Source organism: Halichoerus grypus, chromosome 6 (genome assembly GCF_964656455.1).
Source record: "Halichoerus grypus chromosome 6, mHalGry1.hap1.1, whole genome shotgun sequence".
Lineage (NCBI taxonomy): Eukaryota > Metazoa > Chordata > Mammalia > Carnivora > Phocidae > Halichoerus > Halichoerus grypus.
The window spans coordinates 151,129,357-151,157,229 of record NC_135717.1 but is presented as its reverse complement, the minus strand read 5'-3'; the positions used below and the strand labels follow the sequence as shown (position 1 = coordinate 151,157,229).

Here is a 27,873-nt window from a genome sequence, read left to right as displayed (position 1 = left end):
ATGGCAGTCACCTCTTCTAAGCCCGAATGGGCAGGGAGAGGGCGTGGCTTCAGGAACTTGGGGTGGATAGCTGTGAGGAAAGGACCTCTGGCATTAGATGTAGCTAATGCTGTGATCTGGATAAATACCCCAACCTCACTGTCTTCTGGTCTTTTCAACCCTCTCTCAGTGCTTCCAATTGGCCAGACCTTATGTGAGAAGCCTGAGGTCAAGGGAGCCTGCTGATCAAGTACATGCAGGTCAGTCTTCTAGAGCACAGAACACTTAAAAGTGGATTTGGAAAAGCAAACAGAAAGCGGCCAGCATCACAGTTACTTAGTCTTCCCATAGCCGATGAGGGACCTGTTCAAATCAGCTTCGAACATGTTGCAAGCCCAGGCTGTCTCTGTTCAACTAGATGGCGCAGAGTCCTGGACCTGCGCGGCACATTTTCAGCAGCTGGAGTGGACGCAGAGTGGCCCCACGAGGAAATCCTGGCTTTACCGCAGGTCGTTTCTACGCAGAGACAGGGTAGACTTCCCACCAGGCAAAAATACCATTAGGTTCTGTAGACTTCAAACCATGAAGTTCCCAAATTAGAACAATGTGATCCAGAGCTAGGGATTTCCTGTGTATGTCGGAGAAGGCAGACGGTAGACCCACAGTGAGCAGTAATTCAATAAGCAACTGATAACCACAATTTGGGGGTCACACAGCTTGCTTATGGCAACCCCGCTTTTACGAAAGACCTGCAGTCGTACAGTAACGGCTTTTTCCCCTAAAAGTGAAAACCCTCTTCGGATTTCTTTCCGTCAGTGAAAACTGGTACCAACGTAGGTCTTTTTTTAAAAGCGCAGAGGCGCGACGCAAACTTGGGGGGGGGGGTGCGGGAAACACCGTTCGTTTTACGACAGTTTTGCGTCCCGAAGGTTTCCTAGGAACGCCCTGCTTTGGGAGGGCAGGACTCACCTGTGCGGTTTGACGACCTCCAGCCTCCAGGAGCCTTCGAGATGCCCCACAGCCCCAGCCAATTGTTTGAGACTCTGTGTGAGACCTGCTGAGATGCTCCCGGCTTCCTGTCCCTCAGAAACTGTATGAGGTAATAATGTTTGTTGTTACTGAGCAATGGACAAGTCCTGTAACAAAATACATTTTGTGGAAGTCCAGGGACATTCACTGAAAACTGACCAGGGGGTATTCTTAAACGGAGTGAACGTAAAACATAGGAGAAAGGAAGCAGAGGTGGCTGGGAAGAGTAGGCTTAGCTGACGTGGACAACCATAAGGCATGACTGAGTATACATTCAAGTAAAATACCGCTACGAACAGAGAGAAAGAGAGAGAGAAACGAACTGTCATTTCCTGAGCATTTACTCTGCGTCTAATTTATCCTGAGCACAAATTCTGTGGTTCCCTGATGTACATTGTTAGCTTTATTTTATAGGGGAAGACACTCAGGGTGAAAAGGAGAAACACCTGCTCAAAATCACACGGATGATAGATGATTACTACTAGAGTTCAGATTAGAACCCAAGCCAGTCTGATTCCAGGGTTCTCTTTCTGTGCCTCTGTGTGCTGGAGTAAAGAAAAGGAATATTGAACAAGGGAGGTCATATTGGGAGATGACGTAAGATTAAAAAAAAAAAAAAACGGGAAAATGCCTCAGTCTTCTGGAAGAGGGGAGAGGGGGTTAGAAATTGCCTGTGGTAAAATCAAAACAAAATGCAGCAAAAACATATGGCTGATTAAAGGAGAAAGCTGGCCTTGGTAGAGAACAGAAGATATTTGGGGTATAATAGAGCTTAGAGCGAAGGAAACCCCATCTGTAGTCATCTCTTCAAGGCCAGATCTAAATATGCAGAATATGGGTGGCTCTACTCTTTTGCAGATTAATTCTCCTCACCCACCCCTAAGGGATACACCAAGGAAAAGCACAACACCTATTAACATGTAAACAGATGAACACAAGAGAGACAACCCTCCCTGGATCAGCGCAGAGAGAGAGGAGAGCAGGTCTTGGAATGTCCTCTAGCAGGAGAGTGGAAAAAGATAAAGGAACATTTTGCCAAGAATGTACCACTTGGTACCATCATTTTCTATTTCTGAGTGTTTGGTAATATTGCTCCCCTAATATAAAAGCCACACTGAGTAAAATTTTAGGGAGGAAATATTCTTGTTTTACAGGGGGTGGCAAAAGAGGATGTTGTAGGAAATAGATTTGGGGACCTTAGGTTTGAGAGTAAATGTGATATCGGGGGTAAAGTGGTTAAACAGGAGTCTCAGAGCTAATTCTACTAGAATAGAGGTGGAGTATTACATAGGAAGGGTCCTGACTCCACATTTGGCCCAAGGCTAATCTATTTCAGACCCCACTAGAAGTGGCATATCAGCCCTATCCCACCAGAGTGGCATATCAGCTTCTCTTACTTCAGAGGAGCAGAAAGCATAAGGAGAAAAAACAGAACACACTTCTTAGAGAGAGAGAATACACACTCTCACAAAGTCCAGCCATTCTTGCTATAATTTGTAAGCTCAGGCACTCAGCAATTTTGATTAACAAATTGTTTGGCCTTGGTGATTCTACCTAAACCTGAGAAAGCAGAGTCTGAGACTCATCTTTTATGAAGGTAGTTTACTTAAAGATGTCATCTTGGGGTGGGGGGGCATGACTGAAGACTAGGAAAAGTGAAATGGGGAAGGAGGGATTGCTAGAATAAGGATGCATCTTTGAGTTGGTCATAGCTGTGGGCAACTGAGGCTTGGTCCCAATGGGGCACTCTTAGGGTCCTGTAGAATACATGTCTGAATTGTCAGTGGGGGGTGGGGGACAGGAAAGTAGACATTTAGCCACTGTCTTCAACTCTGCATTGACCTAAGGATTGTCACATAGGATGCCGGTCTTCCAGGTTTATGCATGCATTGGTACCAATCAGGTTTCCATAGACATCTGATGTCGGGGAAGTCTTAGGGCAGAAAGTAAGAGAACTGGGTATAGTTGAGGCAGAGTGCCGACAGGTTTTACCTGCCCAGAGTTGACTGTGGCAGCCATGGAAAGAGTAAAATATTTGAGGTGCAGTTCAAAAAGCACTTGACACAAATAGCATCTTAAAATTTTGCTTAAACAAAGATGAAAAATTTAAAAACAATACAGAAGCTTTAGGTCAAGAAAACACCATTCTGCGTATAGGACAGGGATGCAGGGCACACAAAATACCAAGCAGAATATGAAAAGAGACATATTTTAATGGAAGCATTTTTAAAATTATTATTGTCAGAGTTTTACTAAATCTTTAGCGATGAAAGTGAAATTCTAAAAAAGCAAATCTTTCATTGTGCACCGTTTATTTGCCAGTTACCTTATATGCATAGTACTCAAATTTCCCATAAGCACATGATGGCGGTATTATCATCATCTCCATTTTTAAAGAAGAGAAAATTGAGGCCAAATGAGCTGAGTTACTGAAGTTTTCATAATCAGAAACAGGCAGAGCCAGGATTTCAATCCAGACATGTCTGGCTTTGAAGTTCTGTTCTTTCCTCTACACTTAGGACCTTGTCAGAGGCATTCTTCTGGTCTTCCTGGAAATCGTACCAAATCCACTGCACCTCACTTTCTTATGTAATAACCTGCAGAGTAGGGAGAGCCATCTGTTTCAAGAGCAACATATTTGAGTCCATAAGCAAATAGGTTGGCACAGAACAGAAGGATTGTGACATTGCCATTTGGCATTCCTGACTTACTCTGCATTTATAAAATAGAAATACATGGTCCAACATGTTGATTTCACAAGCTTATCATTATCATTCATTCTGAAATAAGCATAGTCAGGGACATCATGTACAAAATAAGGGATCCTTGTTTTGGAGGATGATGTCAGGCAGGAGTTTTTGTTTAACTCCTGTCTCCTAAAGCACTAGCTTACAGTGACTTTGTGAAATATACTTCAATATTGAGGCCAATGAAGGAGAAAAACAACTAAAGGAGAAAACTTGGGATTTATTTTAAGAACGCAAGATCACAAGATTTCTTGAGAGGTAATACAAAGCAGTGGCTCCAAAACAAGGCTGATCATCCAAATTCACCTAAAGAAGTCTAAATATGTAGAGATACTTGAGCCCAACTTCATTCAGAGTATCTAAGAGTAAGACTCAGGAATGTGTGTTTTAAAAATATCCTGTGGTTATTCTGATGATCAGCCTCAGTTTATAGCCACTACTTAAAAGAGTTTGTAAGCTAATATATAAGGAGCCTACTTTTGTATTTTAATTTTTATGTGTAATCTTGAAGAACCAACTCATAATTTTTCTTTAGCATGAATCCTAAATGCTCAAAACAGTACAGATATTCGGTAGACTTTCTTCTGGTCAGTAGCCATTTAGAAATCCCTTCACTGTTAGTAAGTCAATGAGTAGAGACAAAGCAAAACAAATGTCAGTTTATTTAATACCTGGCACATTGTACAATGGGAAAATTTTGGAAAATGGCAACAGAGTAAGCTAAAAGAAAGTATAGGGCAGAGATAAAGGGAAGAGTAGAAACATATAAAATAGGACATGAACATTTGATGGAGAAGACCAAAAAACAAAATTTTGATTCTTTGAAAAAACTAAAAACTCTAGCTAAAGTTTAAGAAAAAAAAGAAGAAACAGTGCTATAAATGAAAACCATGTAACTAAAGATGTAGCAAAAATAACAAATGTAATAAAAATATGAGCAATTCTATCTCAATAAGTTTAGAAACTTTTAATAGGTATCTAGTGGAAAAATATAATTATTAAAGCGGACACATAAAGATATAGAAACAGGAATGCTCCTAAGAGATCAATGAAATTGAAATAGTTGTTAAAAATGTCCTTACACACAAAAAGATTTAAAAACTCTAGGTTCAAACCCTTAAAAAAAAAAAGGATAATCCATGTTGTTTGCTTGTTTTGTGTTTCGTGTCCTTTATCTCTGTAAACATTTCATACGTACCTGTTTTATATTCTTTACCTAATAATTCTAGTATCAACATTCCTTAATGGGGCAGGTGTCCATAACTATTGTTTATTGGGTACTTGGTGTCCTTTGGTTTTGAACTGACTGTTTGATTTTAATACCTGTGATGCCCATGCTCCTAAATTAAGGTATCTTTCTCCATAGAGGATCTGCTTTTATTTCTACTTCTGCTTTTACAAGTAGCTGGGAAACACCACTGACTTGGGACCATTTCTGACTTAAGGTTTTATGTTCAGCCTAATCAGACTTGGCTTCACCACCAGTGTGCTGGCCTCAAGCTCAGTGTCCCACTTGTGGTGTTATAGGATCCATGCTTAGGGCAAGCTGCCTCACTCGCCTCCCTGCTGCTCCTGACTGAGCTTCCCTCTAGTTCTGTCCTAGCTAACCTTTTTTGAAGCAAGTCACAAAGATCTCCCTTCACATTGAAAATCAATAATACCTGATAATATGTCCTGGATGAAGTTTAGTTGTGAATGCAGGGAGCAGAGAACAAGGCTTAGGGATGGAGAGGAGGCTCAGACCTATGGTTAAGTATTATTTCTTAAGCTGAATGGTGGGTACAGGAGGCTTGCTTTATTTATTCAGTTTATTAGTATTATTTAAGAATATGTATATATTTTTGTATGTGTCATATATTTTATGAGAAGCTAAAAAAAAAAAACAAAAAACCAGCAGTTTCACTAAAATCTCTCTCTGACATTTCGAGAGAACTGACACATCAGCAGCAAAATTGTGCACAAGACTACACCAACTGAAAACAGTGCCCTGTAGAACAGACATAAGTGCTGAGAGAACAGTACTGGCCCAGCAGGAGACATGCCCAGATCGAGCTGGGTAGAAAGGAGGGAAATGGTAAATTGACATATGGTAGCCCTGCGGGTTTGTTCATGGAGTACTCCTCCATGACTCCTGCGGACTCCCATATGAATTTAAGAGGAATTTGGGGTGAAGTTCTCACAGATAGAGTGGGCATAGGTCAGAGAAAGACTGTGTATTGTGAATCTACAGTCTACTGTGGCCCTGGGTTCATGGGTTATGCAAATTGCATGTGAGTAATAGCCCTGATTCCCCTCTGGTCTTGAGAGCAACCTTAAAATCTTTGCTTTCATGTAGTGTCGACTCCAGTTGCCTTTTCTCTTGTGTTTCAATTTTATATATTTCTCTTTGGTTGCCCAGTAACATACCATGGGGAAGCAATTTACAAAATGGAACCATGGTACTTAGAAACATTAATTCCACTCTTGTGGGGAACAATTTATTCCCAGGGTGTGGTTTTTTTCACCATAGGATCAGACCCATTGAGATAGCAGCATAGCAAAGATACCTGTTAAATTCTTATCTATGGGTCAGGATATTAAAATGCCATGTAATTGCAACTCCTGTTTAGAAATCTTAATAAGTATTGCATTGAAAACCAACCTAGTAGTAAATGAGAAAACAGCAAGCCAGGAGGGTTTGTATAATTTCACTCAATTCTTTGTTCTACCCAATTTACCAGGCAAAAAATAAATTATGTTTGAAAATCAGTCATGCAAGGTTTCTGGCCACTTTTCATAAAAATGTATTATCTGTCACAGTTCTCTGAAGCTTTACCCCTGTGTGACATAGTAACATTTTAGGACAGTGCTGTGAGGCATTAGCCAGTCAGGCATGATGTGAGGGGCCCCCAGGGCTGCCCACCTCAAAATATTAAACACTACCTACTCTCTTCCTGTTATCTCTGAAAGTTGGATTCACTACCCAAATATCTTCTGGAATTGAAAGCTTTTTTTGTCTTTGTTATTTGCTTTTCAATAATCTGTTCTTTTTTGTGATTGGTGAGGAATGTGGAGTTTAAAACCAGAAGATAGTGTTTTCTGATTATCACTTGCTGTTAACATGTGGTAGACAATCTAATTCTGAATGACTTCGCTACATGAAAGAGTAATCATAGTAGCAGTGGTGGTTGTTATTGTTGCTTGAATTGAGACACAACCTGTGTAAAGTGAAACAGTGTTCAATGTTCAGCTCAATACTTTTTACATGTGTGTATACCCACCTAACCACCACCCAGGGGCTCCTTCCTGTTCCTTCTCAGTCAATACCCAGCTCTGTCTTCCCTCCTACACACACCAAAAAGGTAAACACTATTCTGACTTTTATCACCACAGCTTGGTTTTTCCTATTTTAGAACTTTTTATAAATAGAATCATTCAGTATGTACTCTTTGGTGTCTGGCTTTTTCAGCTTCACATTATATTGATGAGATTCATTCATGTTGTTGTGTTTATCAGGGACTTGTTCTTTTTCATTGCTTATACTCTTCTATGGATATACCACAGTTTATCTGTTCTACTGTTGGTAGACATTTGGGTTGCTAGTTTTTGATTATTATAAATAAAGCTGCTGTGAACACTTCTGTGCGTGTAGCTTGGTGGACTTGTGCACTGATTTCTCTTAGACATATACTAAGGAGTAGAATTGCTGCACCGTAGGGTATGCATATGTTTAGCTTTACTAGAAAATGCCCAAACTGTTTACTGGGAGGGTGGTTTTGATAGGAGGTGCATGGCGGTTCTCTGCCTCTCTGGATCCATTTTCTTTTGTTCTCTGTCCTACTCTGTGCTCTGAATCATCCTAGTTCCCAGTTTCCTTATCCTGTGGCTCTTGGTTGGATTCAGAGGGCCCAGCAGTTGACGAGATAGAGGAGTGGGAGAGAGAATTGGACAACCCCTCTTCCAAGGCTCCAACTTTCACTGGTCCTTCTCTTTCTCCTCTTTAGGCTCAGCAGGTGATTACAGATACCTGTTGTTGCTAGTTCCTGGGCACTTCTCCATCTAACATGGTGTTTTTAGCCCTACTCACATCCCTGAAAAAGTATAAAAATCTGAAACCTTTGGGGCACCTGGGTGGCTCAGTTGGTTAACCGACTGCCTTCGGCTCAGGTCATGATCCTGGAGTCCTGGGATTGAGTCCCGCATTGGGCTCCCTGCTCAGCGGGGAGTCTGCTTCTCCCTCTGACCCTCCCCCATCTCATGCTCAATCTCTCTCTCTCTCATTCTCTCTCTCAAATAAATAAATAAATAAAATCTTAAAAAAAAAATCCGAAACCTTTGAGTATGCTATCTTTTGTCATAGAGATTTTGACTGATACAGGAAGAAATGAAGGACATGTTGCGAGAAATCAGAATGTGTTGGAACACATAGGGGTTTCTGCTCAGCATGAGAGAATTGGCACAGGAAAGAGACTGTACTGAAAGTAGTTGTTTAGGGTAATTCATGTCAACAAATATACTGGGTGTGGAGTGGAACTCAGAGCGACATAAAGATAAGTTTCCTATCCTCAAGTAGTTTTGTTGACAAGTAGACCTTGAGTTTGATCCCGGCTGCACATGACTCTACTAAGCTTCATTTTTTTTTTTTCCATCTATAATGTAGAAATAATGATTTTATCTGTTTTAGGTTGACCAGTAGTTCAGCCACTACCACACCTCTGACATAGTCAGATAGTGAAGGAAAATCAAGCTAACCACACACTAAAGATGAGATAGAGGTTTTATGGTTTCATTAAAGGAATTCATCTAGCTGTGGTAGGGTTACCTAGGAGGAATTCTTGAACTACTCGGAATCTTGGAGGCAAAGTCCCATATATTCTGTAACTTCAGGGAGGCTACAACAATCAACTAAGGGTAGCGAGGCTTCAGAGTGGCAGTCTAGAAGAGTGGTTAAGACAAGGCAAAGGTTTGGGAGTCAGTTCTGAGTAGGAATCTAGATTTTATCTCTTATTGACTATGTACCCTTGATCTAGAGATTAAAATGTCTTAGTTCTGTCCACTGTAAAATGGAGATGGTCATTCTTATACCTTTTATGGTTACTGTTATTAATGCATTCTTTCCCCCCACAAAAAGACATATAAACATAGTTAGGAATATAATCAGTCATACCCCAGCTAAATGCTGGAATAATCTGTCAGGAAATACAAGGTTGCAAGACAAAGTGGGTGCTACTGGTAACACTGCTGTGAGGGTAATACTGAGGGTGGGTATGTTGGGGGCAGGGGGTGAGATGCATGGGAAGATGAGACACCAAAGTTAAATACACATGAAGTCTGGGAATGCTGGTGCTGAGAATGCCATGTGTGTATTTTGAAGTAGATTCTGATTTTGGGATAGAAAATTAGAACCTGTTATGCAAAGTGGAAGATCTGAGAGGCAGAATATTAAAGTATGTAACTATAGTGAATCCATCTGCAGGGATTTTTTTGTTTTGTTTTTATGTTTTTGAACAACAGTTATTTGAGTAAGTTCTCTTTTTTGCAAGTCCAGCACTCTATTTCTTATGTCTTCATGTCCATCTTAGAGACACGAAGTCAAAGTCAACCAGTCTCCCAGTCTCTCTCTGTCTCTGTCTCTCTGTATGTATGTGTCTTTCTCTTTCTCACACACACACACACACACACACACACACACACACACGATGACGTATTCTCAGTAACCATATATTTCAAAGGAAGTCCTGACATTAATTAGCAAGAATATAAGCAAGGACACAAAGGGATTTTTGAGAAAACAAATTCCAGTTTTTTTGTGGGCATGCATGCCAAAGCACAAAAGTTTTCAAAGGCAGCTAAGGCTTTGGGCAAATTCTGATAACACTGAAGGATGAGGAAATAGTCAAGGAAGCAAACAATGTGCTTCTGGCATCCTGCTGGTGATTCAGAAAATTCTGATTCAAAAACAAGAATTATTTTCAAAGGTCTTTTGACAGAGCCGACAGCTCCTCGGCTGTCAGCCACTCTCCAGAGACCCTAATGAGCTCTTCCTTGTCAGGTCTTTCTGTCTAAACAAGAAATTGCTAGTCTCTGTATCTGCCACCCCACAGCGAATGCACCTACCTTTGCTTATGCATAGTATAAATTATTGTTTAATGCAAACACTTGTTCAGGTTGATCAGTAAGTTGTTTCTGTCAACCTACATCAATGTGGTCTTTAATGTGTCAACGACTTAACAGCAGAGTATGTGTGTAAACAGGTGGTCAGAAAGTGTTTTTCTATTGATAAACTAATAGGTATTCCTAAAGAAGTTACTGCAGTTACCCTTGGGCCTCATTCCTGAGGCTCTTGTAGATGGTCAGAATACTTAACCTTATTTTTCGCAATAATAGCAAATCATAATAAGGGGCAATAAAAATGACATCCAAGAGAAATAATTCTTCTGTAAATATATTTAATATATCTCATTGTTCCTTCTCTACAGTACTCAAGATCCTTGCCTAATTCTACATCAAGAGACTGCCATTTCAAGTTTAGAATTCAGAAACCCCCTTGTAACTTGGTTTCCATTAGTAGATGACACAGCACCATTTTCTAAAAAGATATTTTTCGCTGATTTCTTCATGTTCTTGAAAAAATTCTGCATTGGCTCCCTCTCTCTCCTCCATGTTAAATAGTGTTTTCCCATTTTTTTGTTTTAATATTCTTTCTCAATATAGCATGGGGCGTCAAGAGCATCGACCTTAGAGTAGTTCAAACCTGGGTGTGAGTTCTGGCCAAATTCTTCCTGGTCCTCTTTTCCTACATCAGTCACCTTTCCATTTAATCTGGTGTGTCATTGATGTATTTGGAATTATCTCCTACTTTACTGAATGAAATTTTCTTCTTTTTGATTAAAATCTCTCCAGACACCTCAGTTCTCTTAGTAATTTGCCTCATATGTTTGAGGGGAGAAACTGTCCACTTTGTAAAAAAGAAATGAAAACAACTAAAATAACAATAAAAATCAAACAAACTATGTTCTTCAAAGCTTATTTCTATAATCAAGGCAATGGAAAGAAAAACGAAGAAAGAAATAACAAAATGAACCACGTCTACATTTCATAACCTCAAGATTGACTTCTGGTATGGCCAAGTAACCTCTTACTCTTATGGATAATAATTATAACTCCAGACAAAATTAAAAAAAAAAAGATACAGCACTAGTGAGTGACAAAGAAAATAATGAAGAAAATTCTACCCATTCTGGGTAGAAGTTGACACTTGGCTGGCTGGAATGACATGTGTGAGTATCTTATTTTTACAGGCGGCACCACTCTTTCTGGCCTGAAAAATGAGAGGACAGAGATGAGAGAGATCATAACTGCTGGGAAAGTGAAGAGGGATTCCAGGAGAGAAGAGAGTCAGGGATGAGAAGCTCCAAATTCTGTATACAAATTCTGCCCAAGTCTTAGACTGACTCCTGGACTATACATTTGTGGATCAGACTTAAAGCAGTCCAACTGAGGATAAAATAATACAACTTATATTTTAGTTGCCACTCAAAAGATGGATTTTTCGGGCGCCTGGGTGGCTCAGTTGGTTAAGCAACTGCTTTCGGCTCAGGTCATGATCCTGGAGTCCTGGGATCAAGTCCCGCATCGGGCTCCCTGCTTGGCAAGGAGTCTACTTCTCCCTCTGACCTTCCCCCCTCTCATGTGCTCTCTCTCTCTCTCTCTCTCTCTCTCAAATAAATGAATAAATAAAATCTTTAAAAAAAAAAAAGATTTTTCAGCTTGAGAGCAACAAAATTAATTGCTTACTAAAATAAGAACAACAGAAATTATTCTTGGATCATCCACTATGTTCAGTACACAATTGAAAATTACTTGATGTATATGGATTTGGGAAATTATGAGCTGATCTTAAGAGAAAAGATAATCAACAAAGACCAACCCAAGGAATAACTAGCAGACTAAGGAATTTAAAGCAACTAATGTAACTAAGCACAATAAAATAAAGGAAAATATGTTCACAAGAAATGAAAATAGAAAACTCAGCAGAGAAATTTAAACTATATCAAAGAACCATATGTAAATTCTATAACTTAAACTTCAAATCTGAAATTTAATACACTGGATAGGCTAACAGGAGAATAGAGATGACAGAGAAATAAATTGGTAAACTGTAATATATGTTATCTGATCTGAGGAACAATTTTAAAAAATAGCATCCTGGGGACCTGTAGAACAATATAAAAAGGTATAGCATATGTGTAATTGAAAATATAGAAGGAAAAGGAAGAAAGAATTAGGCAGCAAACATGTCCTAAGAACTAATGGCCAAAATTTCACCAATTTGGTGAAAAACAAAAAATTTCAGATGTAAGAAGCTCAGTGAATCCAAAAAAGGCAAATGCAAAGAAAACCACACCCATGCACATCATAGGCAATCTGCTAGAAAATCCAAGTTGGGCAGAAAGTCCTGAAAGTGGCTAGAGAACACATTATATATATAGTGGAACAATGATCAAATTCTACTAATTTCTCAACAAAAACTGCGAAATCCAGAAGACAGTATAACAATCTGCTTACAGTGCTGTAAGAATGAAATTTCAACCCAGAATTCTATACTCCCCTCCCCCCCATCCAAATACCCTTCAAGAAATAGAGCAAAATACGTTTGCAGATGAAAGAAAATGAAAAGAACCAATTACCAGCAGACCTGTGCTACAAAAACAAAACAAAACAAAACAAAAAAACAGAACAAACAAAAAACACTGAAAGAAATTCTTCAGAATTAGGGGAAATGATAACAGATAGAAACTCAGGTCCTCAGGCAGGAATTAAGAACTTTAGAAAAGGTGTGCATAAACAGACTATTTTTTTATTCTTAATTTCTTGAAAAACATATGACTGTTTATTTTATTATTTTTTTAAGATTTTATTTATTTATTTCACAGAGAGAGGGAACACAAGCAGGGGGAGTGGGAGAGGGAGAAGAAGGCTTCCGCCGGAGCAGGGAGCCCGATGCAGGACTCAATCCCAGGACCCTGGGATCATGACCTGAGCTGAAGGCAGTCGGTTAACCAACTGAGCCACCCAGGTGCCCAAAAACATCCTAACGACTGAGCCACCCAGGTGCCCCAATATATGACTGTTTAAAGGAAAAGATATAATATTGTACTGTATGATGATGTAACAAACATAACAATTGTAATATAAAGGACTGGGGAAAACAGTGAATGGGACTATGATTGTATTTTATGTGGAATAGCACAAAAATACTAACTTTAAGGAGACTGAAAAGTTTCAGAAGGAATCACCAAAATATATTGCAAAGAAGCACAGCTAAAAAGCCAATAAATACAGTCAAGTTTCTTTTTTCTTCAAATTTGGGTACTCAAATACTTGAAAATATTTGATGTAATACAATTTAATTATGTTTTCCATTTTTGAAGGCAGGCTGAGGATGAGTGCTGTTTACTTTGATTTAAGACCAGAGTATTCCTGATGAAGACTTCTGTGGTAGGGTTAAAAGAATTTGTGGTCCAGGATTTTGGTTTTAACTACGAAAACCCAAACCATCTGCTCTTTCCTGTGAAAATCTCTTTGACCCTTTTTCCCTTTCCCCATATTTAGTGTCTCCCATTCATGCCCATTCACACATTAGGAGCAAATCTGGAAGCTTGTGTGAAGGAAGTGTATCACTGGGAAAGTAAACAAATGGCCTGAAATTCTTGGAATAGCCATTTATTAATTTCTTTTCATAGAAATAGATGAAAAATAAATTATAATCATTATTTCAAAGTATGATAATCAACGTCACTGAGAGCTCACCTATAAGATACCTGCCCATCTCATTTAGGAATGATGAAAGTATGCAAAATATCCAAATTCCTTTTTTGTTTAGGATATTTTTTATATATCTCTATGCTTATATATCCATACTTACATACACAGATTAAGGATCAATATGCCCATTTCTATTCAAAATAAAGCAAAAGGAAGTTGTAATATGATCTCACCATGGATGGAAGTCATAGCTGGATTTTACCGTAAGTGGTTGGAGGTTGTAAGCACATTTCCATCTGGGCTTATAATCTACCCAGAACACTCTTCCCCTCTTATGGAGTAAGAGGGGAAGAAAGGTCAGAAATGTCTTCCCCTCTTATGGAGTAGTTCCTTGGTGTTTCCTGCAGAGAATTAATTATATTCTTGGCATAACTCTCTATCAGCTTCTCCCTGCTCCTTTTCTCCCTATCCATGAATAAGAAATTCCAGCTTTAGAGCTTAGAACAATTGACACAGTTGAAGTGCAAGTAATATCTAAATGCTATTTGTGCATTATATTAACCAGGAAGTAGACACACATAAAACCTTTTCAACTGTTTTGTTCTGGGGATTTTATAAACCGGTTTTAATTCTATCTGTATCCTGCAGCATTTCTCCTATGTCCCTCTCCGCATCTCATGCTTAAAAGAATCCAGGTATGACTTGGTCCAGGGAGAGGAATTTCAGGGCCATTACTCTTATGACTCGTTGGCTCCACCTGGAATTTAATCCTCAACATGAAGGATGCAGTAAAGTATTAATTAAGATCTATAGGAGAATGATGATTAGAGTCATGGTACCTGGCATGAAATTTCAGTTCCACCCTATTCCTAGCTACTGTGACCTTGAGTAGTTTACTTCTTCAAGCCTTGATTTCCTAATCTTTAAAATAGGTAATGGTAGTATTCATGCCATGGGCCAATATAAGTATTAAATCAAATAAACCACATTGCATAGCACATCATAAGCAATCTCTAAATGTTAGTTATTATTATCATCTTTCTGTCTGTTTGACTTTTTCCATCTTAAGAAATTTCCTGTTGGTCTTTTTGCAAAGAAACCATAGTCACTGTTAGCTCACCTCATCAAGCATCCATTAATAATGCAGATAGACAGGTTCATGTTTCATAGCCAGAGGCCCAAATTACCCACAGCCATCTTGTCCAAAAGAGAGGATAAAAGTCAGCAGGTTGAATTTTTTCCAAACTTCAGCTTGTAGCCTAGAGCATCTTGGATCCTCAACTGCTTCAGCAGAAACCCAAGTTTAGCTAATTAAAAAAAAAAAAAAAAAGCTATTCTCCATTCAATGATGAAAGAATGTCAAAAATGTATTCTGAAGTGAGTTTTTGTGCTACTCTTGATTTATAAATGTATAAGAAGTAACAAAATGTGAAAATATTCATAGGTTGAATTCACATATTTCTTAATCTTCATGTAAGTGTATACTATATGTATGAATATCTTGAAAACAAATCACTTATAAAACTTAATAAGATCAATATAATAGGATTTCCAAAATATAATTAATTTGAAATGTGTATTTGGCAGAACCTAATCAAAATCCATTTGGGGCCATGAGCAGAAAGATGACCTACTGAATTATGGATTATTCTTTTGTGATATTGGCTCCAAATCTTTTTTCCATTTTGATTCAAAGTCATTATTTCTCATCTTTCCTTTGCATCTTATCTTGATGTCCTTTCATTTATTCATCTTTCAGTAAAATTTCACTCCACACTCATTCCCTGCCCTCTGACCCCGTTATCAGAAGATACTTTTAGTTATCTACCCAATTCACAATTCCTTTTTCTGTGGAAACTGGCCTATCATTTACCTAGGAAGTTTACTCAGGAGTCATGCTTTTCATGTGTAAGCCTGTCCTCCTGGCCAAGGCCAATTGGATCTTGGGTGGACACTTGATTTAAGCTGAACCCATCAGATCATCCCAGAGATTTGGAACTGGGAACAAGAGACACTATAAATCATAACATACTGACATGTTAAAAAGATTTAAACTCAAGAACACTGGGACACCCAAGAGAATAGAGCAGAGAAAAGCCAGTTAGTGGAGGAGAAAAATAAAGCAGAAATAAAGGCAGAGAAAAGGTATGGTTTGAGTTCCTGGCAACTTTCTAGTACATGATTCCAGTCTCCTTGAAAATCAGCTGCAATTCTGCTCTAACTATGATACATTCATTTACTCATTTGGTAACTCATAAACTATACATTTTTTGAATATCCAGCCAGCCTTATGCTAAACATTTTGCATACTCTGTCCCTGAATTTTAATTACAGTCTAAACCACAAACAACCAACCAAATAGCAAAACAATGGTGAACATTTAATATACTCTGGCAATATCTCGGTAAAACTTGGAGACTTGATTTTGGCTATCATTGTAAATTTTCAGGTGAAATCCCAGTCATATTATGACTACTCTTAGCTAGGTGAGCTGAAACAAAGGTTCCTATTTATAAAATGTAGAGCTGTCTTCGAAGACTGCAGTGGCTAGCAGATGATACTCTCTGGTCACTATTATGACCTATAATCACATAATCACTGGAGAGTTTTGATGTGGAAGAAAATAGCACAAATATGATTTTTAGCTTTCACTTGTAAAATATAATTGACTAGGATATAAGGCTAAGGGTACCTAATGCCTGATGGCAAAAAACAAACGCAAAAGCAAAAACAAAACAAAACCTGACCTACTCTTTCCTTTCTATGTCTATATACTAAAATGGTACATATCCATAAATATCAGTCTCCAGGGAGAACATATTTTCAGATTATCCTAAATGTAAGGTGTGGAGAAATTATAATTTGTTCTATGAGTAGTCAACTTTATAAGAGAAAAGAATTATGTATATTTAGGTAATAGCTGTAAGTCATTTTTCAGGCTACTGCTATATTCCCCTTCCCCTGAGGAAGCAAAATTGTTGCATTAGTTCAAGGCATTAAACTTGTATTTAATTTCTTGTATTAAATATCAGCTAACATCACATGGGTTGTTGTTAGAGGGAAGACATTAGTAGTTTCATCACCTACACTCCCCGAGTCCAAGTTCTTACTACCCATTTGGTTTTTAATACACTGCATGTCTGGTTTACATCATTACCTCTCTATCAAAACTCTCCAAATCTTTTACTATTGGATTCCATACCTCCCCCTTCCATATCATTAGAGTAAAATTCTAATTCCTTCCCACAACTTTAAGATAATATATGATCTTGACCTAGCTTTTCTCTCTAGTCTTACTTTTTCCCACACTTTCCTTTAGCCCCTTATAGCTGCTCAAACTTGAATTAGGGAAAATTGCTTGTATTAGTTTGTTAGAGCTACCATAACAAAGTACCACAGACTGAGAAGGTTAAACAATAGGGATTTATTTTCTCATAGTTCTGAAAGCTGGAAGTCTGAGCTCGAGGTGTTGGCAGGGTTTCTTCTGAGGCCTGTCTCCTTTGCTTGTAGATGGATGTCTTCTCTCTGCCTTAAAATGGACTTCCCTTTGTGCATACCTGTTGTCTAGTCTCCCCTTCTCATACGGACACCAGCTATATTGAATTAGGGCCCGCCCTTATGACCTCATTTATCTTAATTACTTTTAAAGAGCTCATCTCTAAGTGCAGTCATATTCTGAGGTACTGGGGGATAGGATTTCAACATAGGGGATACCATTCAGCCCATAATAATCATGACCTATTGATGAATATGCTCTCTGAAGTTTGGATGGGTCATGTTAGAGTCATAAGGTACTTGGGAAAAGGTAACAAAAGAAGTACAAATTCAATGACTCTAGGAGCTTTGGGTGTGACAGAATCCTGCTCACTTGTGCTCTTGGATACACAGACTTGAATGTGAAGCCTCGTGACCATTTTTTTTCCCCAAAGTCTTCGGGGAGTCAACATGAGAGGGCAGCTGAGTAGAGAAAGAGACAGTATACAAGATCAGTGGTCTGCTGAGGCAGCCCCACGTCTCTTTAGAAAGTTGGGACCAACTGAAGGGGTCTCAGGAGGAAACTGTCGCTAATGTTGTTCTAGTGAGAAAGCGAGTCTTGTGAAAAATGGCAGTGTAGGAAAATCCTTTCACTTCCATTTATCATAAACTATCCAGTGAAATGACTATGCAAATAGCAGGCAACATGATGGATTAGGATAATATTATTAAGGAGTTTAAAAACTTTTTAAAGTGGTTCTTTTGAAATGTTTTTGAATAAATAAATGTCATATTATCTAGCTCAGGCAGAGACCCACAGGATTTATCATATTATTGAAAGAAAAATAAAAGATGGAGAATTTAAAGTTCTGGAAGACTTAATGAGGCTGCACCAGATATACCAATAGAAGCTCATATTTCCTCATGTAGGATTAACAAAAACAGTGAATTTTGAAAATAACATAACAGCCAGATAATGGATTCTCCAGGGCGGCGATTAAAGTCTCTCCATTCAAAGAAGGGGAAACTGTGAGTATGTACTGCTTAAAGATGGAATCTAGCTTTGTTTACATTGTTTATGGGGGATTTTGAAAAGTTCATTAGGGTCAATATTTCCCTGAAACAAACAAGAAGTACCAGCAGATGAAAGTATTTCCTGTACCTTTAGAATGGCAGATTCATACTCGTCAAGGCAGTTGCTAGAAACTGACTTTCAGATCTCTGTGTACAACTAAGTGTGCTATGCTTGTGCCAAGAAGTTTTCCTTCTTTCGTGTGTTATGACCCTTAGTCCTAGCTCAAGCCATGTTTGGATTAAGGACATATTTTTTTTTTTTAAGATTTTATTTATTTATTTATTTAGAGAGCATGTGAGCGGGGTGGGGTGGGGTGCCGAGGAAGAGGGAGAGACAGAATCTTAGGCAGACTCTGCCCTGAGCACAGAGCCCAATGCAGGCCTCGATCCCAGGACCCTGAGATCATGATCTAAGCCGAAACCAAGAGTTGGATGCTCAACCAACTGAGCTGCTCAGGCTCCCTAAGGACACATTTTTTGGAAGATAGCCCAAAGAGTTAGACAGGGTTAGAGTCTTTCCTCTTTTTTTTTTTTGAAGATTTTATTTATTTGACAGAGAGAGACACAGCGAGAGAGGGAACACAAGCAGGGGGGAGTGGGAGAGGGAGAAGCAGGCTTCCCATGGATCAGGGAGCCCGACGCGGGGCTCGATCCCAGGACCCTGGGATCATGACCTGAGCCGAAGGCAGACACTTAACGACTGAGCCACCCAGGCGCCCCAGAGTCTTGCCTCTTAATTCTACATTTTTTTCGTTAGTTAGCACAGGCTTCGTGGAGCAGGTATCTGAGATTTTGAAGCTGGGACTACCACTAAGGGAAATTTTAGAATTTTGCCTGAAAACAGTCAATAGCAGCTTCTGGCTCTCAAACTCCCTTTAAAGGGAAAGCTGAACAATTACGATTTCTGAGCTGTGCAACAGTGATGTGTATATGGTTGGCGGGGAGGGGTGTCTTTGCCCTTAGCAGTGTGAATTCAAATTCTTCATTGATTAAAAGGTTGAGATACAAATATCATTTCTGAGTGGAAAATGGCTTCATAAAAATATTCATAATAATTAGGAATGTCCTGGGATTTGTTTGCAGAACAAATCAAAACTTGTCTTTTGTATTAATACCTTTGGGAATTTAATACATTTTTGGTGGCTTCCTGGATTTAAACATAAGGGGATGATTTTAAAAATTCTTTTCTGACCGAATTTATGCTGAGCTATAACCAGAGATAGATTTTTTATAATGTAGTTTTATTAAGACATTTAAATCTGCTCTTGAGCCTTCCTATCAATGCATTTGATGGGCTGATGAGTATTGATGCAAGCAATTAAGGCATTTAACTCCTTTAGACACAATGTTCAGAGAAATTATTTACTTACTCTGAAGGCAGCATGAGATCTATTTTTTTATTTTTATTTATTTTTTTTGAGATCTTTTTTTTTTTTTTTTAAATGCTGGACTGACAGGAGCGAAGTCATCAATAATGCTACTTTTCAAGCAATATATGTCTTAGAATCAAAAAATAAATCTTCTGATTTTTTAATTTTAATAACAAGTTTATGCTTAATTTCACTCTCTGGGTTATTCATTACCATGCATCTTAGACAATTAAAATCTTGTCAATAACACATCGCCTAACCTGCACACGGATGACCTTTGGCAAGTCATTCATCCTCTCTGCTGCTCAGTGTCCTTATCTTTCTGATAAGGGTTAGATAAGGGCCTCAATCCTTGCTGTGCATCTAAAATAGACTTGGTTTCAGTTGGTCTGGGGACAGCCCAAGCATCTGTATGCTTTTAAACCCCCTCCGGCTATCCTATTGTGCAGAAGAGGTAGAGAACCACCTAACTGGATAATGTTAGCCTTCTGGTTCTACTATGTTAAGATTCAACGGTGTTTCTCATGGAATGGTAGATCTTCAACCTTTACCGTTGGAGATGACATTTACAGAGTTTTGCCAAGGTGAGAGTTTGGAAGTGAGGACAGGAATTTTACCCTGCTTTCTGTATAAGTCCCTAAAACTTGTGTGTGATGTTGATAGAGGGACCTATAGTGAAGGAAAGAAGCAGGGATGGGGGGAGCTGATTTGAGAGGATGCTATGGATTCTAGGGACTTTCGGGAACCTGGGGTAAAAAAAAAGAAATCACAAGAAAGTGGCAAGATCAGAACTGAATGATAAACGTTAGGCTTTTCAGATATGATACTTATTTGGAGGACTCTGTAAATCTTGGAATTTTCCTGAAAAAAAGCTAATTAAAATACCTAAACAAATACATTGACACTTTCTGAGTTATGAAAGAACACAAACCTATAAAAAAAAGAGGAAAAAATATAGTGTGGTTAGAAGAGAAAGTCAAATCCCCCATCTCTACCAAACACAACCTGCCCCTTCCCAGAAGTAACCATTGCTTACACTTTTTTGTGAATTCTTCCAGATATTTCCTTTGGATAACAATCCTATAAAATATTCATGAAACTTATCCATTGATGTGTTTTTTAAAATAAGATTAGCGTCATCATATTATAATGCTATTCTCTGACTTGCTCCCCATCTAATATATTCAAAGGCTGTATGATATCATGATATATGCCAAACTATGTAAATGTAGCTTGTTCCTTTAATGACTATTTAGGATTTTTGTTGAAAGGATGTGCCATAACTTAATAAGCCAGTTCTCTCATAGTGGACATTTTAATCATTTCCAGTTCTTTACACCTGAGAAATACTCAGTAGTGAACATCTTTGACCAGTTGGGCAACTATCCCTGAGGAGTAGATCCAATGATGCAAAATTCTTGGGACAAAAGGATTTAGAGTGTAGGTAAATATTTAAAATTTTTGTCCTTCCAAACTGTGATATCGATTAATAAGGCCATCAAAACTGTATGGCATTTCTGTTTTGTCACAACCATACCAACCTGGGGAATGATCTGTGTTTTGGATCTTTACCATTTTTATAGGTGAATTGTTATTCTGTAGCTTTAATTTGCATTTCTTTAATTATCAGTACAATTTTTTTAAATAAGGAAATTTCCAAAGAGACTCCCACTCACCTACTGACAAAAAAATGACATAAGTTTCCCAGCTAGGTGACAATGAAAGAAAACAACCTAAAAGGATATATTGGAGGAATTTAGGCAGAATGCAGGCATTAATTTGCATTTTCTAATCAGAAATGCATTTATTTTTCTCTTTGTCCTCTGTGGCTCTCCAATTTGAATATTCAGCAGGAGAAGAAGGCTGACTGAATACTTAGATTTAACAACAATAGTTAAACATATTCCTTTCTTATGATTCTGCTCCATCTTTCTAAGGTGAAACATTTCAAACAAAGTAAATCTTAATTTTGAATTCAGATGGCTCACTGCTGAAATCATTATGAACACAGTAGAAATGGGAAACTTTTCAGAATATTTTACCTCTGTAGACAAATTGGCACTTTCAGAGAACATTAGCATGATGTGGGCCCCCATGCATCATTTCCATCTCTTCCCTTCCCCCTTCCCCAGCCTTGTCGAAGCCAAGGTTAATGGATGCCCTAGATTGAGGATGGCCCTCAACATGAACTTCCTGGGCTGGCTGGCAGGCACCGTGTTTTCCAAAATGATCTGTCCTGGAACATTTGCTCTCTCACCAGGCTCCCCTTTTCCCTTCTTCCTGTCCTCCCCTCTCTCATCCCTCTATGCCTCTCCCCAGTCTTCTAGCACACCCTCCCTTGCTGCAGGGAGCAACCTTCCTCAGCCAGCACACTCACACTTTTGTCTCATGGGACACCCATCCCCGGGAGCCCCCCACTCACTGCAGCCTCACTCCCTTCTCCGTCCCAGCCACAGGGCCTGTGCTAGCAGGCTCTTCACCTTTGTCCTGCATTAGTTTATCAAAAATCTGGTCCCTTTAGTCAACCGTGAATGTCCAAGAGCATGCACTTGGATCAGGCCACTGCTCTCGGCGCCAGGCAGAGTGGTATGCATGATGAATTATGAAACCCGTTTCCGGACAAGTTTAGAATCTCTGGTTCTGCCAGGGCACTGGACCAATGAATGGGAACATGTGTGACAAATCAGAAAATCCTTCTTGGGAAATGCTTGGGAGGAGAAATCTGCAGTCTGCTACTGTGACAAACTGAAGACCCGATGAAGGCCCTTCAGGGGTGACCTGAAAACAAGCCACTTCTCCCTTATGTTTTAAATTTAGGGATTGCTTAAGACTTAGCTAATATAGTCCAGGTTTGATTTTTAAAACGCCCGCAACAAACTCCTTTTTTGTTTTGTTTTATACATTATCTCTGTATGTGAGTTACATATCTGTTACTGCCGTGAGGTTTGATGAGAAGGATTAATGCTGTCATCTATTCAGACAGCAAACACCATGCCTCCTCTTACAAGTGTCTCTGTCTCTAAGGACTAGCTGTGCGGGACTCTGTGCCATGCTGCTAGGTTTCCATTCTGCCCATGCGAACGCTCTGGGTCTAGATTTTATGGATACGTGACAGGTTCAGCCACCTCCAGATTTTCTCCCTCCCATTCTCTTTTCTTATTATCACAAGACTAAGAGCTCAGATTTGTTAAACCAGGCATTTTTAGTGGAGATATATACTTGTACACATGAGCACTCCTTATATTTCTCAAGACTCATGAATTATTCAACTTGGTTTTCCTGTGTACTAGGTACAGATTCTCCTTCTCTCCCTTCTACCAGAAAGGAGGAAAGAATCTTCCTTTCTTCTTCCTTTTTAAAAATATTACTCCTTTTGGGGCACCTGAGTGGCTTAGTCATTGAGCATCTGCCTTCGGCTCAGGTCATGATCCCAGGGTCCTGGGATTGAGCCCCTGCTCAGTGGGAAGCCTGCTTCTCCCTCTCACACTACCCCTGCTTGTGTTTCCTCTCTTGCTCTCTCTCTCTGTCAAATAAATAAATAAAATGTTAAAAAAAAAATTACTCCTTTTTATTATTATTTTTTAAAAATGGAACAATTGTTAACATCACTTTTTTTTTTTGAGAGAGAGAGGGAGAGGGGGCAGAGAGAGAGCACGAGGAGTGGGGGGGCAGGGGCACAGAGGGAGAGGGAGAATCTCAAGCTGACTCCACGCTGGGTGCAGAGCCCAACGTGGGGCTCGATCTCACAACCCTGAGATCATGACCGGAGCTGAAATCAAGGGTTACACACTTAACCAGCTGAGCCACTCAGGTACCCCAGCAGCATTTAAAAATAACATGACACATATATCTCACACTAGAGATGGCTTTGTCCTAATATTTAAAGTCCATCTCCTCTATCCATCATTACCTTATGTTGCCTTGATAGTGAGATAAAAACACTAAATCCATTGAGCATGTCTTTTTGGCCCTCTCTTGATGCACCATTCAGGGAGGGAATTTTACAGCATTTGGCTTCATTCATAGTTACTATTTCAACTTAGTACATATTTGCTGGGTTTAACTGGGAGTCCTGTATTTTATTTGGTAACCCTAGCTGATACCCTATTCTATGCCTGTTACTACATTATAATACTTGTCTGTGCCTTCTCACAAACAGAAGGAAAAAAAAGGGGGGGGGGACCATTACAATAAAACCTGAGACAATTGTAAGCTTTCAAAGCAAAAGACTAGTGGCTCTGTTCCCTGTTGTATCTCAGAGCCCAGCACCCTGGAACCCTGAGTGTTTGTCAGATGAACTAAAACATGATAAATATTGAGGACACTCTCTCCTATGCATGTCTCTACTTTGCCTTGGATCAAGTCAAAAGTTTCTTTTTGTAAAAGGCCAGATAGTAAATATTTTAGGCTTTGTGGACTGCATGGTGTCTGTTGCAGTTGTTCAACTTTCCCAGCAAGAGAGCAGCCAGAGATGATATGCAACCAAATGAGTATGACTGTGTTGTGGTAAAACTTCATTTACAGAAACAGGTGATTGGCTCCATTTGGCCTGTGGGTCCATGGTTGCTCACATTTGTTGCCGTAGACCCAAGTCCCCTCCCCACGTGTGAATGTGATTCTGATCTGTCTCTACTGCTTCTGGGCCAGTGGTAGTGGGGAGAGTAGAGCTGTGATGATGATCACAGACCTTGTCCCTCCACACCTCCCTGCCTACCAACAGTCCCAGGAGAATATGCATATCTTTCTTTTAATCCATATATATAGTTCTAAACAGTTTCAGGAAGCCTGAAGTGTTGTTGTTTAAGTATCAAAAATAACCAGTGGCAAATAGTGTCAGTAATGAGTATTTTTCAGTTTTTATTTTTGTTGTTGATAAAAAAATTTAAATGGGGATGACAGGATACATCTCTCTATGAGAGTACCTCATCTGGTCCCTTGCTTCCAGAAAGAACAGTCCCTCAGGGGAATCCATCAAGGACTGTCACATGCTAGTCTCTCTAGGGGTCAGATAGTGAGTTGCTCTTTTCTGAACATCACCCAGGGACCCTGGAATTCCAAGTAAGAGATATCTAGACACCAAAAACTGGAGCCTAAAGAGACGTCTGGAATCAGAAGGAGGTGAGTAATGAGTCTGTAGGTTCTCATTAGTATTTAAATCTAAGGGAAACCAAAGGAAGTTTCTCTCTCAATCATTTCAACAGGCCATATGAAAGAGGTCATTGTCTAGCCTCAATCTTAAGAGTAATGGGAGAGGGATTCCCAGTGCTGGTGGAAGGAAAAGCTTGGATATGCGGGAGTGCTGGATGCTGGTGAGATCTGAAAGAGTCAGCCTAGTGTGTCTGCTATCAGAGATTCACTGGTGCAACCTGTCTGACCAGAAAAGGGAGTTTCTATGATTACAGTTGCTCAACTCTCTTGAGCAGATGCAAATAAAACACAAAGGCAAAAGCAGAAGGAAAAGAAAGAAAATGTTTTTCGTAGTGGAAAGGATTTATTTGGTATCTCCAGCCACTCCTTCTTTTTTTTTTCTTTTTTAAGTAATAATTTTTCATTACTCCCTTTAACTCTTAACCTGTTCAGGCATAGAGTGTTTTCTTGTTTTATAAATGTCTTTCTCCCTTCACTCTGGGACAGGATCTGATTTTCAAAATATCAGTATAAATGCTATATCTATCTATCTGTCTATCTATCTATCTATCTATCTATCTATCTATCTATCCATTTTCCTCCGTTCTTTTATTCAGGGCCTCTTCTCTCCATGAACCCCAGCTATTCGTTCCCTAACTGCTCTTTGTCCTTAATGGTTTGGTTTAGCTCAGATACCACTTCCTCCACCACAGAGTCTTTCAAGATTTTGGAAACTTCCCCAGGCCTATGCTTACTCTCTGCATATGTCTGTCATGGAATTAGATGATAATTATCTATATGTGTGAGTTCTTTTTGTTGATTCATCTTTGTCACCCTCCCCAAGCACCATGCCTTCTACATGGTTAGCCCTCTGTAGAATGAATACAATTGGAAACTAAGGCCCATCCAAGTTAAATGTGACCAACGCTAGAGAGATAGGAAGTGGCAGATGGAGGATTCTGGCCTGAATGCTTTCCAGTTCCCCAAACCACTGACTTTTCAGATTAACCTACTTTAAAAGTCCAGGAATGCCTGGCCATCTGTGGCAGACAATTCAGTAAGAACAGTGTTCAGCCCTTTCTACTGAGTTTTTCATCTTTTCCCCTATTTTCACTCTCTCAGCCAAGGCAACCATGTGGTTCCTTAAAGAAAATCCCCAGGTGGAGGTGAGGGAGCATATTCCCTGGGTGTTTCCTAGACCCTTCTGGCTTTTTTGCATGGCCTCTCTCATGGGGAGGGTTCGTGTCCTTGTTGCTACCCCAACTACTCCATCTCCAAAGGCTAATCCCTCTCATTTGATCTCCCTATCCACATACCCACCCAAACTAGAGATGCTTTGTTCAGCCCTCTTTTTTTCCTATTACACAGCTCTGTTCATATACCAGTTTATCGCTGAAATTGTTTTGAGGGTTGACTGATACTAACATAGAGATTTGAGTCTTCCCACATCAAGAAAAGCCACATAAATAGTCTGTGTTTATTTGTGACTTGCTGGTTTTCCTAGCATTTTGGGGGAGAGTAGAATCAGGGTTCATTTTAGACACACACACACCCCTGGGGCCACTCATCCTTGAGGACAGCTTCATAGAGCTAGAGTTGCTGGAGAAAGAAGCAGGCTGACATGGGTAACAACAGCTACACTTTAGACCAGCACTGTCCAATAGCACTTTCTGTACTGAAGGAAATGTTCTTTCTTTGTGGTGCCCAATACAATAGTCACTAGCCCCTTGTGACTATAGAGCCCTTGAAATGTGGTTAGTGTGACTGACGAGCTGCCATTTTTATGTTATTTAACTTATTAAAATTAATTTAAATTTTAATAGCCATGCATGGCTAGTGGCTCCTACATTGGACAAAGCAGATTTAGAACATCTGCTCTCATTATTTCAATATATGGGTTTACACCACTCTGGTTATTTGATGTTTGACTGATAACAAGCAGAAGACGTAAACTTAATTTTGTTTTATTCTATCTCTCTGTAAGTCTTCCATTTGAGAATAACCTTGTCAATAATTCTTGGGTACCCTGAAATCTTGATAAGCTTTATGAGAGGGGACAATGCCTTAGTTGATGAAAAAAGGAAAGGAATTCCCAAGTATAATCTATATATTCCAAATACTTTTCACAAATCTTCAAAAGTCGGATGTATGAGGGGAGAGTTTATATGGAACTCTTACTTGGAAGCTCATTAGAGGTTTAGAAAAAGATCCAGGGACGGAGTCCTGCGCTGGCGCCAGCAGAACACGGGACTTGGGACAGTCACTTAACCTCTCCAAATTTCTGGTTCACCTGTACATTAGGAATGATAACAACACCTACTGAAACTATCTCATAGGGTTTCTGGGACTAAATGAGATAAGATAGAAGCAAACACTTTGTAAGACACCATATAGATGATAGTTGCTGTTGAGATTTTAATGAATCTGTAATCCTTCCAAAGTAATTCAGTGTAAGCATCAACAGCAAGGGGCAGGAATCACTCTGTCTACACCTTTTATTGTAAAGTAGTTCCGGAAAAGGAGGAATTAAAAATAAATTTCTGTGTATTAATTCACAGGAATATATGTGTGTGTTGGTAGACACATAAGCAATCTTGTTTTGAAGACTAAATCTTAACATATAGGCCTTTCTTTATTGACTAAGGCTTTTCAGATTCAAGATTTCCCTCTGTTTTCATAATGAAAGGGTATCTCACAAAAAACCGATAAGCTTTTTCCTTTGTTTCTCATGACTCACTCAGTATCCTGTTCTATAATCTCCTGTCCTTTGGCCAAAGCTTCCAGGGCAAGTGGCATCTCCAATCTGGGGAAGTTAAAGATTTGGGAAAATGGAGAAGATCACCACATTTAGTCAAGATGTCTTACCCATAGTAAGCATTATTGTTCTCACTTAACGGGTGTAGTAATAATTTCAGGTGCTTAACTACTGCTTTTTTTTTTTTTCTCTGCCACTGTATAAATGTGTCTGTCAGGTCATCCCCAAATGATAGCAGATTATTCCAAAGGATAGGGGGATATACACTATTCCCTTTTATTTTCTATACTTTGAGAATGTCTAAGTGAATTTTGTTTCTTTCATTCAACCTAAAGGATATTTTTAATAAAGGAGGATTTTTTTAATTATGGTCACCTACTAAAGTTTTTTAAATTTAAATTTTCCCACTCTTAGCTATTACATTTGATTTATATTTGCCAGTTTCTAGGTTGAATTCTAAGTACTCCTTTGATTGACAAATAAATGTAAGAGTTTTCAAAACAATCCATTTTGGTTTATATACTTAAATACATATGAAACAATTGACATATGGCTTATTATGTTTGTAAGC

At 39.1% G+C, this 27,873-nt stretch overlaps 1 long non-coding RNA gene across 1 annotated transcript in view; it reads left to right on the top strand.

Annotated features, from left to right (window-relative positions):
• Window positions 1–956: 956 nt before the first annotated feature.
• The window catches only part of LOC118526690 (uncharacterized), a 294,350-nt gene continuing 267,433 nt past the window's right edge, over window positions 957–27,873 (top strand). Inside the window, exon 1 of the long non-coding RNA XR_004912728.2 lies at window positions 957–1,078. This is a non-coding gene — a long non-coding RNA (uncharacterized LOC118526690). The remainder of the gene's footprint in view (window positions 1,079–27,873) is intronic.